Source organism: Argiope bruennichi, chromosome 3 (genome assembly GCF_947563725.1).
Source record: "Argiope bruennichi chromosome 3, qqArgBrue1.1, whole genome shotgun sequence".
NCBI lineage: Eukaryota > Metazoa > Arthropoda > Arachnida > Araneae > Araneidae > Argiope > Argiope bruennichi.
This window is the reverse complement of record NC_079153.1, coordinates 128,021,749-128,036,941: the sequence shown is the minus strand read 5'-3', so window position 1 is coordinate 128,036,941 and position 15,193 is coordinate 128,021,749.

The window sequence follows — 15,193 nt, the reverse complement described above, 5'->3', positions numbered from 1 at the left end:
TCCTAAGTTTGAAAGACACATTTTTGAAATTATATCTGTTGTCAATGGGCACGTTAACTCAGAACTATTTTGAGACAGGTGGGTGAAATTTGGCACAGGAACTTAACACCAAATTTGTAAATTTCTATCAAATTTTGAACAAGCTCCATTCACAGAAAATCTGTCTCTCTGTCTGCCCCTGTTGAAGTAAAATTACAAAATTTAAAAAGCTAGATTTAAATTTACAAAACTGGAAAGAAAAGGTTTAATACACAGTTTTATCAACTAAAATATAGTCCTGTTTCAAAAGGTCAAAAGGTTTACCATCTATCGGTTTATATATGCATTGGCATACATGTAAGCACTATTACTTAATGAAGAATTGTTTAGATGTATGATATTTCGTACATAATCTTGCTACTAAAATTGTAGTTGTGTGTCAAATTTTGGTTTTCTTCGGTATAGAAAAAAGCGTGCAAAAAGTGAACTCGGTTTTCTTAATTATACTATGAATCAAACAACGTTTATATTCAAGTCTCTGAAAACAGAAATTTGGACACTCGAAGTGAGCAGCGGACTGTACTTTTGCTTAACTTCTTTATTTGCAACTATATAAACTCCATTTGCGGTGAGTAGTTCATATAATACATGGCTGATTGCGGTATTGCATTGCGGTTGGCTTTGTTAAGCCTTACAAACTGAAGTTGTTTACAGCTACTGCGGTGGCTGGGGGGCCGATGAGGGTCAACGTTTTAATGAACCCCTGAAAGACTCGACCGGAAGGGCGGGTAAAGGGGTTGCCGTAATTTTAAGATTGCCAAGTTTGGCGTTAAGTGACATTCGCGTGAACACAGGGATATGGGGCTAAAGCTTTTAATGAGAAGTATGGAAGAAGTTTCTAAAGATCCAATTCTATTATTTTGTAACTAATATTGTTTTATGAGCACTTCTCCTTCAATGTTAAAAATAGTGCTAAAAATTAAAGGAAATGCTTCGCTATACTTACATTTCTTCCAGAGAAGGAATCAAGCCAGAATTGCAGTTTCGTTAGTTAGCAGAGATATTAAATTTAGGTTTATTTATTTAATGATAATAAAATTGGTGCATTTCTTATATTCAGTGGAGTCGATTAACATGCCATCTGATATTTTCTGATTCTGTTTTGTTATGCCGTAGTGCAATATCTTTCTCCCCAGCTTAAAACGTGTTACGGAATCCAAAATGAAACTGACTCTATATATTTGGTATATATTACTTCGAGGAACAAAATTTATGGAGCATTCTAATTAACCTGAATGTCCCATGACTATTCCTCAATGTCTTGCATTTTGATGAGATTTTTTCCTTGGTAATTGAAGACAATGTGAAGGGTTGAATCTAGAGGTGAAAGCAATAATTGTTGAAAGAAGACACGAAAGGCTGATAAAAAATATTTTATAAAAATTAGAACTTTATGCGTAATTACAATCTATGTACTTTTTAAAATAATAAGGAAGAACCACTGAACCAGTCCCACAGCATCAACTATTGATCCGAATTTGCCAGTTTTTGCTTCATATGACCTTTAGAAGTATCATCAAACCTCAGTGACTTTTTCCAGCCTCTATTTTCCAAAGAAATTCAATAAAACATAATTTCATTATGAATTCCGCAAGGGGAAATTTTGCGACAGAATTCGCCAACCAACAACAGAGATTTCCTTTGTTACCATTAACCAAATTATTTTTTATTAGATTTTATAACATTTTGCATCCACATCTACTATGTCATAATAACAAGTGAACACAGAATTCATGTGGTTTTTTTTTCATACATAATATCTTTCTGTATATTATAATTCCACATTTTTTTTCTATAATATTTCAAAGCAGAAAATCTTAGTAAACAGTTTCGTTTTATTATCAAGTCTTATATGTTTGTAAATTCTGCCCATAGTTGTTTTTTTATTGTAAATATTTTGGTATTTAATAAAATTTCCGTAACATGCGTTCAGTGACCAGAAGGGTTACGGATACGGAGATATGAGACAGCGTTCTATTCTGTCAATCGCTCACTCCATATTACAATTTTCCCATCCGCATTTATTCCTTTATATGCACAGTTTTTAATTTGCAGTAAATTAATTCAATTGAATTCAGTTTTTCCGTCGCATCAAATAACAATAACAAATAACAAATCATCCCATTATTAATCCTTTAACAACCTAAAAAGACAATAACCTGGGAAAACAAACTGATCGTCAAAGATGGCGAGTTTTTAATAGTGGGATATATTGCTTTTTTTTAATTCACAATCAATTAATTTTATTCTTAAGAAGTTGAGTCTCTTAAAGAATAAAAATTTCATTAAAATTATTTTAATACCTGACAGAACCCTTTCTCGATGGGCGTGTCATATATGCATCACCAACGAACGTCTCTCATGGCCGGGCGTACCACCCGTTCATTTCTGGAAATCGAACTCATGGGACGGTGATGCATATGTGCATTTTAAACTGGAATAATTTTTAATCGCCACTAGATGGCTCTCTGTGACCATTACTTTTGAAATAAATATTTTTTTAGTATCTTAACCTTCACTTTGCTCATATTCAGCCTTTGGTATTTCACTCATCAACTGTTGCGCTGGTATAGGGGTTATATAAATAAACAGAGTTGGGTTGTGCAACTTTCCACTTGATAAAATCATTCGAATTTCTAATCTCCCATCAAATTCTTTCTTTTAATTTTTTTGTTGTTGTTGTTGTTGTTATTATTGTGTAACCATGGATAATCATTTTAGGTTTTACCGTCATTTCTGTTGCATTTCGCGTAGCTTTCGGAGACGTTTTGCGCACTTCCCTTTTTATTACGGAAAGTAAATAAAAACGCGACTTTTATTATGACAAAAAAGTACGATTTGTCAGAGGAAGAATGTGTTCGTATTATGAATGAATTAATAATCACTACGTCAGGAATTAAACTTTATTTTTTTTTTCTTTTCAAAGTTAGGCTTAGCGACGCAAACCCCCGTCCTGTGGATTGATTCCTTTCGCGTACTCTCTGTCCCGTGCGTGCGTCTAAAGCGGCGGTCCAACGACCTGCCACCTCACGGATTTGGTCATAAATCTGACATCCAACCCACTGGGGGACCACACTCCCCCGTCGCCCGTGGTACGCCTGTAGCTTCCCGCAAAATGTCGGTAGATGGATAAACATCAAAGAACCGGAAAATTTGTTTGGGCTATGGGGGGGGGGGAGGGAGTCAAAGAAACTGAGGGTTTTGAGCGGTCGAAAGGGGAACGCGTGCCGTCTGAAGATTTCTCTAGTCGTGGGTCCGCTGCCACAGGCGGGGGTGGAACCACGAAGGAAGGGTGACAGTTTTATGACCACATCTGTGAAGATCATCCGGCCGTTGGACCGCGGCTTAGGATAGAGGCCTCCCATGCCGAAAGGGTTGTGGCGAATTGTCATGAGTAAGGATAGAACCTGGGACCTTGTGGTTCGCAGCCGAGTAACATGACCACAATACAAAAGCAATTGCTCTTGCAGCGTAGCTGGTTTAAGCTGGCGTTAACTGGCTTATAAGCTTTCTCCACAGACTCTCCCTCCAGTGAGTCGGAGGTGAGACGAACGATATGGCTGTTGAGTGGTGATGTATTAGCTGTCGAATCTAATACGCCTATGCCCATTTGAGAAGCGCCAAGTGTTATGGTGAGCGTGTGTGGATGAGTGGTTGCTGTTGCTGATGATGCGTCAAGTAAGTCTGACGACTTTGGGTTGCTGCGTCAAGTGTCTGACGACTTTGGGTTGCTGCGTCAAGTGTCTGACGACTTTGGGTTGCTGCGTCAAGTGTCTGACGACTTTGGTTCCGGGTAGATGGCGACACAACAGCTGTACGAAGGTTGAAAGATCACGTACGGGTCACCAATATGGCGAATTATTACGCGTGTCGACGATTAGAGAGACGAGAGTACCATACGAATTCGTTTACGATTACGATTACGTTGCATGAGATTAGTTTCCGGTTACGTCGCACTAGATCAGAATCGGCCCATAGGTTACAATTATTTGTATTCACTACAGGGTTAAATTTGGAACTTATTTTATTTTCTCCATAAAGAACAATTGAGCAAAATTTCAGAGCTCCTGCATATATGGTAGTGAGAAAATAAAACCAAAATACAAAAATCCATTATTACAAACATGAATCTCAAAAACATCAAAACATCCAAGTTAAATAAAAAACATTTGCAACTCCTTTTAAAAGATAAGTCGTTCTGGTGCTTAATTATTCTGTGACCTCATATGAAATAACAGACACGTCCCAAACCACCTCTTCTGCTCTCTGCCACTAATGGGCGAAGAATCTATTTCTCCCCAGCGTCGGTCACTTCCTTCGATGGACGGCCATTTTATTACCGCTGGATTCAATAAAGGCTGAGGTGCGAAAGGTCTTTTTTACAAATGACTCCCCGAAGCCACCAGATCCAGTTCAGCAACAGCTCAACTTCCCTCGGAGCAGGAAGGTGGCCAAAATTTCCGATCAATCTTCCAGGGGCTCCTCGCTCCAAAGAAAATCCATTTGTCATGAGGCTGCTTGGGTGGAAGACCCCCCCTTAAGGGGAAAGCTGCTCCCAGAAGACGACGGACCAGGGTCTTCTGCCCCTTTCCTTCTTTCTTTCTTATTGTTTCAGTCCTTTCTTTTCTCCCCGTCCTCCACGGGAATTATCCTAACTTTGAAACAAATGGACTCGGAGGACAACGAGATGTCTCCAACGATCGTCTGACAGCAATGAATGAATCGGCTGGACTCATCGATTTCAAATAGAAATGACTTTCGATTCTTTATTTTTTTTGCTTTTCCGTTTTCGAGGTAAACAAATAGAAAGTGTTATAATCGTCAAGAAATTCTACTTGGGAAATTTTCTAGCGGTTTAGATCTCCATGTTTCTTTTTATCATGTGAGAACAGGATATTGTTTTGATTTAAGGGTTTTGAAGCGACAAAATGCATGGGCAGAAAACTGGTGATTTATCACTTTTGATCAATTTTCGGCTTTTAGAGTTATTAGAAAATAATAAGGTAGGCTGTCATATTCGGCGATTTATCATACTCGGCGCCAACAAAAAGTTACAACTTGGTTTCGAATGTCCTCTATGTACCCGATTTTCCTGTCTGCCCAATAATCTCCATGTCCAACCAACTGTTTGAATAATCGTAAATATTATAGTCGCAGGGGCATGGAGAGGTGTTATGTCTGCCCAATAAAGGGCAGGGTTGTAAAAAGTTATCGCCCGAAGAAATGCAGAAGAGACAATGAGACTGAACGCGAAATAGCGAGGGAAGGTATCGAAAGATATATATAAAATAATACTTTTTTTTTTTTTTTTGAAATTTTTAACAATAATAAAACATTTTTTCTAGCTGATAAAAAAAGTTTGGAGCTCGTAAGATTTTGATATGAAAAATAAACCATCGTTTTTCTAAAATTAATAATTGCGCAATACAATTAGTTAAGCAGTCACGTGATCATTCCAAACCAGTTTAAACCGGATTTTCGCAAAAAAAAAAAAAAAAAAAAAAAAAGCACTTGAGAAACGGATTTAGAGCTTGGCCGCTTTTGAGATGAAGCCATCGTTTTTCTAAATATCGACGCATGCGTGATTATTTCAAACGGTCTTATATCTATCGGTCTATGGATATTATAATTCAAAAGTGTAATACATTATAGGCATGAAATTTCATACGTGGAATTTTCATCAAATTTGTATTTTTCTACTAATTTTGTAGGGAATTTAATAAGGATACACTCTGCCTTTCTCCATCCGCATACAAATGGCCATGATAACTCAAAAACTCAAATAGTTAGATAAATTAATCTAAACATGAAGATTTATTATTAGAATGTAAATTTATATAAGATTTTGGACTGTATATGGAAAAAGGTTAGCCATCAGTTGGTCGAGTATATTGAAGATTATGAGAAATCGAAAACTCTCGAACACAACGACAAATAAAATTCGTAATATGTTCCTGCGACCAATTTTAAAGATATATCGAATTTTAAACCTAATTAGCCTAAATTCCAACTGTATAGTAAGTTTCCTTTTACTTGCTATGAAGCACGCATCAGATCGCGTCCATAGTCCAGAAAATCAGAAGGACAACTCACTAGATGATTACTTAATTGAAGGCTACTTTTTATTTTTTTTGTTTGGTCTGGTATTCATAAAAAGTCTATCCTATTCTCAAAAGAAACGGGGCATTTTATGTAGCTGAATTTGCAAGCTAACACCGTGGTTAAAATTTTAAAATCCCTCCAATTTTGCAATTTTAAAACTTGATATTTTATTTAAAAGAATAAAAAAGAATTTTTGGATGATCAAGGTAGAATTATGTTCTAAATTTAATATAGATATTTTACCAAAATACTAATTTTAAATGCTGAAAAAGTAATATGTTTCATTTGATAATGATCATTTTATAGAATAGTCCTCTTCCCTTTTTCCCTTGGCGAAAAATCTTAACAGATGGGAATACAGAAATATAACTTTTGTTAATTGGATATTTCTTTTTATTAAATCATTTTAATGAAAATAAAGAATTCTTTATGATGATTATTATGAATAATAATAATAAATTAATTATATATTTAATATGAGGCTTTAAAAAATTCAGTAAAAGAGGAAATAAATTTCAACATAAGAAAAAGTATTCTAATAAATAGAAAATATTTTCTTCAATTCTCAGGTGACACAGAAATCATTTTATAGAAATAAATTTTTAGAAGCCATCGTGAAAAAATACGAGAATGTGGCTTAATTATTAATTAATTAAAATGTATTTAATATTTACAGTATGAAATTTCTTATGATTTTTCTCTTCCTTGTGTGTGTGTGTGTGTGTGTGTGTGTGTGTGTGTGTGTGTGTGTGTGTGTGTGTGTGTGTGTGTGTGTGTGTGTGTGTGTGTGTGTGTGTGTGTGTGTGTGTGTGTGTGCGTGCGTGTGTTCAACAGGCCTGAGCGCTTGTTTACAGACCATATTTGATACACATATGGAAGACATTAATGTGCATTTGTTGAGGGGCGAGGGATTTAATTAAATAAAAATTAAACCAAAATTTAACAAATAACGGCAATAAATTTCAAAAATGATATTGCGCAAAAAATAAACATTTCGCCGTTTCAAACTTTAAAAAAAATGTCTTTTCACTGATAATTATTTAACAATCATACAAATTTTTCCTAAATTTTTGGAATGTTTTAAGAATATTTTTTGTCTCATTTCCAACAATAGATTACATTGTTGTATTTGAAAGATCACTCGTTGAAGCTAATTATGCTTCACCGAGTGAGGTTTCATTCCAGTTAAATTCCCGAAGAAAATATTCAAAATTATAAAATTAGCCTTAGTAATTGGAATTAAAATTATAGTATATTCAAAATATTATAAATCAATGAATCTATGATCAATTAGTCAAATTCGTCCAGTAAATTGGATTTTGAAATCTTGAAGAGAAATTACTCGAAAGCTCAGAACAATATATAGCCGGTGATTAACGATTCTACGAATACCTTTTAATACTGAACGCTTAATTGTTTGTAATACTGAATGGCGGAGTTCGGACCTATATATTTTTAAAGTCAATTGTTGAATATTCACCTCGGAAGATGTACTCATAATTATCAGTCTTTTCCACCAGAGCCAAAGGAAGTCTCGAACATTCGTTCTTGTAGCCATATGGTTACATAGTATGAATCTTTTTATCACCATTTATCACATGAATAAAAAAATCTCTCTCTCTCTCTCTTTTCTTTTGAATTAACAAATTGAAAAAAGTCAATGCCATCATTCTGTAAGTAACAACTACACCTTTTTCTAGAGCCATCCACGTCAAAAGTTGGATCAAACATTCACTACACTATTTTGAAGAAGCACTTGTCTCAGGAGCTGAGGAATTATTTGATACATATTTCAAAAAAATCAAGATACTGCATAATGTCGTCTTAAAATAATGTTACATTTTAAAAGACAATATAATTACAATTTTTCATCAGCCTGCAGAATCTCCTGACTTGGTGTCATTTCTAACTTTTATAATCAAAAGGAAAATTTAGCCATTTGATTATTTAAGCCCACATTACAAATTTTAAGTGCTCAATAAATCAGATCAAATATTTTATATCTGAGTTCTCAAACGGTTTGAGCCACCCTATATTAATTTTATTTCTTCAAATCTGCATTGAAATACACCATTCATATCATCCTATTTTTCAAAATTTAAAACACCCATTCCATTCCATTCGAAACGTTATTATTTCGTTCTTTTCAACCACCTGGAGAAAAAGAAACCTGCTAAAAATATTTTTTGTGAGACTTTTTCAGGACCAATTTTTCTCTGTCCTCTCTTACTCCTCTTACTTCTCAGACTTCGAATTACAGAAATTTTCGCCTCCATCGAACGTTGGCAAAACAGACGATGCAATTCCTGTTCGAAGTGGAAAGAGGTGGGGAGGGTGGGGGCGCTGATGTATTGACCCCATCCGTCAGCCTGCTCGTCCCAACACGTGCAGATTATGACGCCATATCTCAGGCCTTGGGCGGAATTGACAACCACTTTGTTCTTGTCTGCGGGAGAGCCCTGGCACCTGTCGATAAACAATTCGCATCGCCTCCTCCGAAGATTTCCCGCGCTTGGGAGAAAGGAATTCCAGAGCTTTCGGCAGACGATAGCTCGGACGCTGCCAGATAAATAATAATGCGCTTTGTTTAATGCAATCGGCTCGTGGTGCAGTCACCTGTGATCGATTCTGGAAGTGGAATGATTAGAATAAATTCTGGATAGGAAGAGATCGAAGCTATACATAAAGGAAAGTTCTTTGGTTATCAAGAAAATAATAATTCCATTATGTTCGGATTACAGTTTGTAAGAGGGAATTATTATAATAAATTTGTTTACGGAAACAATCTAAAGTGGAAGACGAATATTTTCCTTTCTTGTTAAAAAAAACAACTGATAAAAGAATTTTTTTTTTTCGAAAAAAAAACTGCTTATTTGATAGTTTGAAATAATAGATTGTAAGAGTTTTGTTTAGAAAACAATCTAAACCTGAAGAAGAACATCCTTTTATCACAGAAAATAGCACCGGCGAATAACGGTGTTCTTTTATTTTCTAAACACATCATCATTTATACGCTTTCACATTTTAGAATAGAAAATAATGATGAACATTTTTTTTTTTTTTTTGTAGATGGTGCAATTGTTGCAGGTGACATAGGCGGGGCGCTTTTATACATACAAGCATTTGTGTGTGTGTGTGTGTGTGTGTGTGTGTGTGTGTGTGTGTGTGTGTGTGTGTGTGTGTGTGTGTGTGTGTGTGTGTGTGTGTGTGTGTGTGTGTGTGTGTGAGTAAGCTTAAGCAGAATGCAGGTTTTACAAGCAGTGAAGAAACATTTTACTTTTTTAATTTCGTTTTATTCTCTCCCAAGCATTATTTATTTACGAGTAGGCGCAGAGCGGCACAAAAGCAGAAATAAGAAAGAGAGCGAAGCAAATGATCACTAGTCTTATATAAAATGGGATTTCCGGCCACGCGCCAATTCAATACATGTGGTGACCTTTGACAAGGGCAACGAAGGAATCACTTTCATTTGATACGTAGAAGTGATTGCGCAGTAATTTTTACACAGCTTCAACTAAATTAATTAAACAGAAACTGGAATTGTATCAGGAAATAGGAAAATGAAATTACTATGGGCTAAATTAAGATAAAGCTTTGTAAATTAATTTGGTTTAGAGTTTAAAATATCATTACACATATGTATATATAAGTAAGAAATATCAAATAAAAATGCGAATTCATGATAGAATTTTAATTTTTTTTTTCATGGATGCATATTGTATTGATATTTTGGAAATATTTTGTAATTTTGAGAATTTTTTTTTTGAATCCATGCTTAAATGAAGTGCAGACTATTTACCAATTTCAAGATCTTTAGAGAATGTTTCTTATTGACGAAGATTAGTAGTTCAAAATTACAAAAACATACTACATATGATTCACTGTTTTAAGGACTGGTGAACAAGCGTTTTAGTTTTCTAGATGATTGCGCAAATCTGTCAATAATCATTTCTGCATCCATCTAATAATTCGAAAGTGACTGCAGAGTAGCAGTTCCCAAGCCACCTAAATAGATGTTAATTCAAACGTCGTCTACAATGGGGCCATACCACAGAAAATGTTCGATTGATAAGTGGAAGACAGTTATATAGTCAGACGAATCATTTTTCACACTTTTTCCAATAACGGGTATACGTCTGGAGGATACCTGCACAAACCTATTATCTTGATTGTCTCTTTCCAGTGGATGAAAGTGGATCTGCCAGAGTATGCAGCTGTGGCGGGTTTTCTGCAGACCTAATCTGAAATATTTTGTAACCCTGAGAGGAAAAATCATTGGGGAGAAATATAAAGAAGTTTCAGCTGACTAGGTCCATCTTAAGGTGCAACCTTGCTTCATGCAGAAGATGGAATTCCCTAGGAGGATAATTTCCTATTTATGGAGCGTGACTTATCCAGTCAGGTTTGATGAACACGAAAATGAAGTGAAACATCTGCATTGGCCCACATAGTCTTCCGACCTCAATATCGAACCGTTATGTTCTATTTTAAAACTTTCAATCCGATATCGATATCATTTACCGACATCTGTCCCGGAACATTTACGATATTTCCATAAAGGATGGTACAAAATTTTTCAAATCACTATTCAGCATCTGTATGATTCTATTCCCAGGCGATTCACATGTAAAAGGTAACCTACCCCTTGTTAATAAAAAATCTTAAATTCGTTTGTGGTGTTTCCTCTATTTTGATAAGAATCTAGATTGTATTTCTTATGATATAAAACCTTCTTTTCCCGAAGCAAAATGTAGTACATTTTCATTGTTTCTTTAATTTTTTGCCTAACTTTTTCTTCGTTTATTTAAATAAATTTACTTTTTTTAGATAGTTTGATTATGTTATTTTGGAAGATTAATTTTTAACCCTGTTCTTAATTTTCATCTCCGCTTACATCAAGATCACTTTGATTATGTTATTCATTTATTTTTAACAAGATTTATGATTGTTAAAACTTTCAATTAAATTTTTTATGCTGCTTCCTTTTAATGATGTCCTTCAACTTCGAATGATTGCCGATAGTGGTCAATATCACAACAACAATAAAGGAAAAATAAAGAAACAAAAATTTCAGTTCATCTCTAAAAAAATGTTTTCTCCAGAGGATAAGCATATCTCAATTTTGCTCATTAAAATAAGAAAAATCGCATTTCCCTCCGATTATTTATGCCTAAACAATCTTCAAAAGTCTTTTTAAAATTGAACCTTCTTTGCCTTTGCAAAAACATTGTAAGCATGACCTAATAAAAGCTCTCAAATACATAATTCTAAAAAAAATGGACGTTTGGTTCCTTCTCCCAAATGTGGCTTTGGTCATCCAACTACATCATTCTTTAGATCTCGTGTAAAATATAATTAAAATATTTTTTAATTAAAATTAGACAAAAAAAATGTAAAAAATAAAGTTGGTATTACTTAGGAGCTTTTTTTCCTTTCAAGTGGTGTAAAATAGTTTCGTGCAATAGATTATTAGAGATATTAGAGATTATTAGAGAAAAGCATTAGCATTTTTATTAATATTTATTAACTAAGTATTTAAAATCCTGATTGAACACCGTCTACCTAAAGCGCAACCACATGCCAAATTTTGTTAGTTAAGGCCCAGCAGTTTGACCTGTACGAAGTTTTGAGCAATCTTTATATAAATCTACAAATAGTATCCAACCTTACAAACCCCATCATGTTAAACTAAAAAAAGGATATTATATTTGTTCATTTTTTTTTATCATCATTATTAAAATCTTCGGATTTATAGTTCAGAAAATCACGATGCTACTGAAACTTTTGGCTCCAAAATTAACTAAACCGATTTTATTTTTCCTTTTTCCTGATAAAATTATCATTTGATTTATTTCATGATTGTGAAAATTATTGTTAAAACGTTGATTAGTTAATAAATCTACACTGAAAGGAAAATATTATTTTCTCACTGAAGAGAGATTTCACAGTCCTTTTCGAAAATTAAGATATTAGAAATCAAACATTTTCTAGAAATCAGCAAAAAGAAGAGATCACGGTTTTCCTATTTGATAAGCTAATTACTTAATTACTTTCGAGATAAACTCAGAAAATAAAATGATTTTAATGCATGTGGGTTAAAATGTAATCTGATCCCTGATAAAAAGTAATTTGTGCATGAAGCACACTTTTCTAATTGAAAAATTTTTGATTGTATATAAAATTAAATAATCTAGAAATAACGTTATCAAAAAAATGTTAAACAATATGGAAAAATATATTCCTTGAAATGGAGTGAAATGAGTGGGATTTCTTCCAACTATTTATATTAAAAGGAAACGATTTTGAAGTTAGACATGTAATTAAACTAAAATATGTTATTAAACACATTCACTAATTTTAAAAGTTTTCACTAGTTTTAAATTCACTAGTATTAACTTCAAGTATTCACTAGTTTTAGAGTTTATTTACAAATTCACTAGTTTAAAATAATTTCATCTACTTTTAATGTATATGTTACAATAAATGTAATAAATTGGATATTATGTATAATTACCGGTGGTTATTCATAATTACCAATAAACATACCGGTAATTATATATAATTACCGGATTGGTCATATATATCGTAACATATACAGAGTTTCCTTTGTTGCATTGTTGAATCATTGTAGGTAATGTTCAGCTGGATGATCACGAATACAAACACTGATTATCACAAGTTGACAATTCCGGCCAGCCCTGAGGCACACGAATAATTCTAAATCCTCAGACAACCACGAAAGCATTAACAGGAACTAAAGCTGAGTCCTAAGGACCAACATTCACCACTGTATAACCCCTCCAATGGAAGGTATGAAACGTCATCAGTAGAGGGTAGTCGACCCGAAATTATTTCCTAATCCACCTGGACGAAAACTAATCACTATACAGGAAACTTTTCATACTCATATATGAGGTAGCCCCCTGTGGGCTGATGATTAGTTCTTCGGGAATCCAGATCGCTTAACTCGACAGATATAGCTCAGAGATTGGGATTATTTCTTTTGATTACGACAGGTGGTACATTTGAGGCAAGAGACCCCAAGGTGCTTGCGAGTGATCTGAGGAACCAAAGATGTTTTTGGCGCATATGTATCCAGTAAGATTTTCCTCTGTTCTGTGCATCAGCTGTTTGCATTCTCACTAAAGAGTATAGAACTGTATCCTGACTGAGGAGGATATTGTTATGTAAGAGGTTGTGGTGAAAGCTTATAAGCCAGTTAACAGCTACGCTACCCAAACAATTGCTTTTGTATTGTGGTCATGTTATTGTACTGCGAACCAGAAAGTCCCAGGTTCCATCCCTCGCTCATAACAATCCTCCACATTGGTGACCTCGGACGATGAACCTTCAACCTTCGTACAATTGTTGTGGCGCCATCTACCCACAGCAACCCAAAGTCGTCAGACTCAATTGACGCAGCAACAGCATCAGTAACCACTCACCCACACACACGTTCGCCATAACGCTTGGCGCTACTCAAATGGGTGCAGGCGCATTAGAATCAACAGCTAATACATTACCACTCAACAGCCATATCTTTCGTCTCACCTCCGACTCACTGGAAGGAGAGTCTGTGGTGAAAGCTTATAAGCCAGTTAACAGCTACGCTACCCGAGCAATTGCTTTTGTATTGTGGCCATGTTACTGGACTGCGAACCACAAGGTCCCACGTTCTATCCTCTCTCATAACATCTGCCACAAGGTCATGTCTTGTCATTTGTTCAGAAGTCGTAAATAAAACAAATATTGCTTAAATATTAGATCTAATTACTGGCGAATGCATTAAAAATTACAAGTAACTACTGGAAATAGGAAGATTGTGAGTAAAATTTTCGAATAAAGAGCTATATTTTTACAAACATTGATTAAACAAAACAGAACTTTCTTAAAACAGGCTTTCTTAAAAAATTATAATAATAAACAAATTGAAGCAAACCCGAATACAAATCGGCTTTTAAAATTGAAATTGCTCTCAAATCTTTATTTATTTTTCTGAAAGCATTTCACACTTCACTGTATTTAGAAATCGATTTCATCTTTAAGTTATTATTTTGTTTTATTTTTCCGAGTCGATAGAAAATAATTTTAGGCGGCAGGCAGACAACCATTAATATAAACCACTTTTTAATGAAGTGGTAATCTTTTAAGCTAAATCTCTTTAGGGAAAAACTCATTAAAATCATGATAAAAAAAAGGCGCAATTAAAACAACAAGCTGATAAATTATTTTCAATAAATATCCACCGATTTCGTACTCTATTTACCCTTTTTTAAACTCTCCTTTCGCATTTTACAGTTCATTAAAACAGGAAGAGTAGGAGAAGTGGAAAAGACAACATTCCTTTTAGCATAAAATTCAATAAGAAAAAATTAATTTTAGTTCAGAAGAATAAATGAAGTCTGTTAAACTGTTTTTCCCATTACTTATTTGTAGAGAATGGACAAATTAATTCCAATTATTGATTCTTTTTTTTTTTCTTCTAATTCAAGGATTTCGTTAATGGACTTGAATTCCTTTCCTCCGTTCAAAGTGACATTTTTACCTTCATGCATTAACGTCACATTTTCGGGCAAGTGGCGCTTAAAGCCGCATTTACAAATTGAAAGGTTAAAAAAAAATATTATTGAATGCGATGCATTAAATATTTAATTTGTTTTCATTTCTGTTTGAAATTTTGTAACAAATTCTATTCTCGGAAGCATCTAAATTTAATTTACTGCATTTTATTTTGAAATGCGTCCTTGAAAAAATTAAAATGTGATTGAAGTGTTATGTAATGGCTATTTTGTAAATTAATTATGTGTCATTATTTAAGCTAGTTTTAATCCTATAATGTTTTTCAAAGTATTTGATGTTACTTCCAAAATTTTATTGAAGTACTAAATTATACCGGTACACAGAATCAATATTTGCTTTGTAGTTATCTTGAAATGTGTATAAGTTTTGATTTAAAAAATCTAATTTTATTTCTAAAAAAATGGAGTTTATATTGTAACGCAATTCATTGATGATTCCCCTTTTTTTCGCCCTTTTTCATTGATGAAATCTC